At 35.9% G+C, this 5,379-nt stretch overlaps 1 long non-coding RNA gene across 1 annotated transcript; it reads right to left on the minus strand.

Annotated features, from left to right (window-relative positions):
• Positions 1-304: 304 nt before the first annotated feature.
• On the minus strand, positions 305-4,790 carry LOC127511350 (uncharacterized). Its single transcript, XR_007930006.1, has 3 exons — positions 4,637-4,790; positions 2,998-3,034; positions 305-675 (listed from the first exon to the last, which is right to left on the minus strand). It is a non-coding gene; the product is annotated as an uncharacterized LOC127511350 (long non-coding RNA).
• Positions 4,791-5,379: the final 589 nt, after the last annotated feature.

Raw genomic sequence — 5,379 nt, forward strand, 5'->3', positions numbered from 1 at the left:
TAGATAAATAAAAAGAAATTAAAAAAAAGAAAAAAAACAAAATAAAAAATAAAGTAATTAAATAAAATAAAAAGTAAAGTAATTGAATAAAATAAAAAAGTCATAAAATAGAAATTATAAATATTAAACAAAACAAAATAACAAAATAAAATAAAAATAAAAAATAAAAACAAAACATAACAAAACAAAATAAAACAAAAAAACACAAAACACAAAAACAAAACAAAATAAAATAAAACAAAACAAAACAAAATAATAAAATAAAATAAAATAAAATAAAATAAAATAAAATAAAATAGCCAGTTTAGGTGATATTCTTGATTTCAGGAAATCCTGAAATTCATAAATACATAAAAAGAAATACAAACACAAAAATAATATTGTTATTGTTATTAATAATAATAATAATAATAATAATAATAAACCTTAAGTATGTGTTTGTCTGCAATGGAAGTGGTGTGAGGTGTCTATGGACATATACTGTAGGTATGTATACAGATGGCAAGACTCAAGGGTGTCTGTTTGCCTGTGTGTGTGTGTGTTTGTGTATTTCCTGAAAGCACGTGGGTACTGGAGCTGTGTGTTTTGGGGGTGAGTGTAATCTGAGTAGATCATGTTTTCCAGACCTCAGATGAAGAAAAACAGCTCTGGCAGTCTGCCGTTTCATCTCCTGCACTGGGGTCCAAAACAAAGAGAAGATGATTGATTGGATGATGAATAATTTAGGGGCAGAGAGCTGTGGGACGAGCAGCACAAGCGTGAGGCTGCCCCGTTCCTGGTCTCTCCTTAAAGATCGCATTACAAGAAAAAGTTGCCCCTGATTATGCTAATGTGTGTCACTGTTCATTTGCTAAACTGATATATGGAAAGTGAAGGAAGCCAAAACAGAGTGGCACTCTGGGAGAAAAAGAAACGGAGGATCCCTGTGCAGCCCAACATGAACTTCCAGTTGATGTAGCGCAGAGAGGATTTAATGTACCTGCTCATACTCAAACAGAATCCGTTCCTACAGATCTTTAGGCTGAGGTGGGCTCCTCATTACACATCTATGTAATGTTTGAACATATTTAATGAACATGCAATACAGCACACTGAATGAGCATAGATGTAAATGAGCACTTCCTTAAAATACAGCACCTCTGAGTTAGGAACAGTTACAGAGACTGGTTCAACACCATCCCCCATTGCAGTCACACCACTGACCACAGGGGGCGCTGATGTGATGCATTTGCAGCCACACAGAATGAAGAGGAGATACACACAGGGCTTTTTTCCAATATCAACTCTCATGAAATTTCATTTGGATTGTAAATGTACAGTAATTTACTGTCATAAATGTGTAATGGGCCCCTGAATCCACTGACATTGTGCTGGCTAATCAACTCATTTGAAAATGAATAGAGATCTATTAAGAAAGAGCTCAGCATTTCGCATGGTTAAAAACTGACTTTTCCGTGAAAAGCAAGGAACTTTTTTGGGGAGTGTTTTTGGTGCTGTTCTCATTTCGTACAATTTCTTCTAACAAACTTAGCTCAAATTTATCATAGCCATTTCAAAACAGACCTTTTCAAAAAATGAAACGTGTGAAAAACAGAATAGCATTTTCAATGTTATTTGGAATTTTAAAAAAAAGTCTTTGGAATAGTATTGTGCACTACAAAACTTAAAAATATATATATATTTTTTATTTTATTCTTTATGTTCTTATTTTTATTTGATTTAATTTCAAAAGAAATATATTTAGGTGCATATATTTCCAATTTGCACTTCATTTATATAATGAACAAAAAAACAAAAAAAAAGTCAAGTCTAAAAAAAAAAATAAAAATAAAAAAGGAAAATGATACAACTTCACAACACATTGATGAAAAACCACTATGCTAATATCCCAAGAGGCAATCCACTGTAAAAACATGTAATCAAATTGAATTTCAATTTTGTGACCAAGTGGTGTGTAATGGAAAGATTGCTGGATGCAAATCACCTGCGCTTCTAGTCAGAAATCAAGTGGCGTGTGTATGCGTGAGTGTGTGTGAGAGCGAGAGTATAATTCACCCCCCGGTAAGAGTAAATTCAGAACGGTGAGGGTGAATCAGTGTCGAGGCGAATGATTGAGCCCCTCTTCCTCAGATCCCGCCATCAACGTACAAATGAACAGCTTGGAGGTGAGATACCCGGTGAGGAAGAGGCGCTATCACACCAGTCGTCATTATTCGTCTCCTCTAGTCCCTGAGAATACTGACGGCGAGGGTCCGGGAGGGGGTGGGTCGAGACGGTGTCCTGTTCGAGGCTTATAATGGCCTCCAGGACAGAGAGAGATGGAGTACTGACAGACTGAGGCAGTGTGACAGGGTGCTGCTGCACTCTTTTAATTCTATCTCTGTCTCTACTCCGTCGCTCCTGTGTGGGGTACGGCGAACGGCGCTGGGAGGGCAGCGGTGTGTGATATGAAGTGGACGAGCATCCACACACTCACGTGCTAAAAAAAATGACTGAAGGCTCATCTATCACAGGAAAAGGGCTGCTGTGTTTCTGGTTGTGGGGCGGTAAGAGTTGTGTAAGGTCATAGTAATTAAGAAAAACCTGCCTTTAAGGTTAGGATATATCTGCCCACCTTCAAAAGTCCTTTCAAACTGTGCATTTTGTGTTTAAGCCCAAAGTATACTCCGGCCGTCTGTGATCCACGCACTGTCCGTGTGGCGTAATTTTTATCATCAGGAGGGTCTGCCCAATTTTTACACGACGCGTGTGTGAGTGATTTGAGCGCTTGAAAACAAGTACACTAGATAGTTTGCGCAAAACGGCAAAGGAGTATACTTTTAAAGGCTGAGCGGAACACAGAACATGTGTATCCAAATAGCTTTAAATATAAGTATACCCAAAGCTTTAAAGTGAGCTTGTATTCATTATTGAAATGTTTACATTCTGTTGAACTCAGAAGCTAAGAGTTTGAAATAATTCACCTAAAAATGAAAAGAAATGTAAGTATTTTCTCACCATCATGTCGTTCCAAACCGTTATGTCTGTCTTTCTTCTGTGGAACACAAAACAGAATGTTTCATGTTTAGAATGTTTCACCAAAAATGACAAATAGAACAAATTTGGCGGAAAAATTACAAGCATTAAGAAGCCTTTATGTGAGAGAAAAAGTCATTATTCGCTAAATGAACATATTAAACCTTTCTACAGATTGGCTATGAAACACTTAAAAATGCATTTAATTTACATCAAACCTGTCATTGCGTCTCTTCATGCACATTATTTGAATTTCTACAAACACAATTAAGATTTAAATGGAAGATTTAAAGGCACAATATGTACGATTTTTAGATTAAAATATAAAAAACCCCACTAAAACAATGTTATATTTTGTTGACTGGTGTACTTACATTATCCCAAATGTTTCCAACAGAAATCCAAAGAAATCAGATATTTTAACCAGTGTAACGGACCGTGTCATCGTGTCGCCTGTCAATGATGTCATATCCACTCTACCCTTGATTTCCGTAGAAGGAAACACCAAGACGCTTTAATATGTTATGTGTTTTATTATACAGGTGAGCAACTGTTTGGATACCTTTACCGACAGAAAACTCATAATTGTTATATAGTTCAACACGGTTAGTTTTATAGTTTGAATCTACTGTTTTCTTGATTTACCGCAAATAACATCTTTGTACTATGCCTCAGTGACAACACTATTTTGACAAGCGGCTAACATAGCATAATCAGAAAGAGCTTTATTTGTAGTATTTTCTCCACCATACAATATATTTTAAAATTAATTGCATTCCATTTAGCAACACAAGTCATCCAGCTTTTATTAATATGAAATCAATCTAGCATACTGCAAGCGTCTCATACCAGCCACCGTGCGAACGCACAGTCATGTTATAACAACTTTGAACACACTCAAACGTATTTTAGTATGATTGTTTTGACCAAGTAAAACAGTGCTGCGTATTTAATTCGTCAGATAAAGTGACCTGTATGAGTAGTAATTGAGCATTTGTGTATATTTTATTAGAATTAAATAAAATAATGTGAATTTAAGTGATCAAACATAACTGTGACAAAGTTCAAGTTCAGGGATGAAGGAGGCAGACAACTTTGATCAAAAGTTTGATCATAAAATATATATAAAAAACAAAGCAAAAGCAGCAGCAGTGGCCAAATGCAGCATATAAGCATAATGAAAACAGCAGCGTAAAATGTCCCGGGCTCTCAGCTCCGCCCTGCTTCATACCATAATAACGTTAATAAAACTTTTAAATGCTCAACTATGAACATAATTTCTGCCCGAGTCCTGTCGGATTGCTTTTCATTGGCTATGAATGTAACGATGACAACTCCCATGATTCCACGCTCATTCGCGGCGTCATCAAGCTATGCCTTTGTTATTGTTTTGAAAAAGTGACCTCTAGTGGAAAAACTTACATACTGTGCCTTTAATGTGAATAAAGAATTAAATTTTGGCCTATTGTGCATAAAAAAGTGTATGGCTTTAGAACACTTTGTAGTGTATGAGCCAGATGGGCCATTTTTATGATAAATATGGAAAGACATGAAGCTGAGTAAATGATGAAGAACTTTCACACATCACACTGTACCAAAACCCCCATCAATTGAACCTTACCGTTAAAATGACGCAGCACAGTTCATGCCAATGAAATGAAGTTTCCAGCGCAGCGGACTCTGAACAATCCCAGCTGCTGCTCTGTGTCACTGAACTCTCAGGTCATTTTGAGGTGAGGTCATTTTAACCTCTGAACACACACAGGTTAGAGCTGAAGTCTCTGGAAAAGAGGATGATGGGTAGGCAGTAAATACCAGTGCCAGTGAGGTACAGGAATATACAGTATTCTCCTGACAGGAATGAGACTGACATCCTTCAAAAACAAATGAGAACACCACAAGCTGACAACAATCTGAGTAATAAAAGACATGACTTCTGCCCATTTATATAATAAAACATTCAATTATCTGTTAAATGATTGACAACTATTTGGAGTAACTGATTCTATAATAAGATTTATTTGATGAAAGAACCGTCTGCATTTCCATATTGCATTATTGTATCTTCACGCAGCTAGTGAGTTTACGCTAAATAATAAAAGAAAAATGTAATTATCTAAAAACAATTTCACACTAGCCTCGTAAACACGTGTAATTTATTGGAATTACACTTTCGAAATTCAAATGTATTTCAAATGTTCATCCTGCAGTGCTTCACCTTAGACTTCAATTATGAGTCTGTTATTGTAAATGTAATTTGCTTGTTTTAAAAAAAACCTGCTGGAATAGACAAGAACACAATCATTTTCTAATGACAAAAGGCTACAGAAATAAACACTTTTCTCATGCATTTACATGTTTCTT

This window comes from Ctenopharyngodon idella, chromosome 4 (assembly GCF_019924925.1).
Source record: "Ctenopharyngodon idella isolate HZGC_01 chromosome 4, HZGC01, whole genome shotgun sequence".
Taxonomy (NCBI): domain Eukaryota; kingdom Metazoa; phylum Chordata; class Actinopteri; order Cypriniformes; family Xenocyprididae; genus Ctenopharyngodon; species Ctenopharyngodon idella.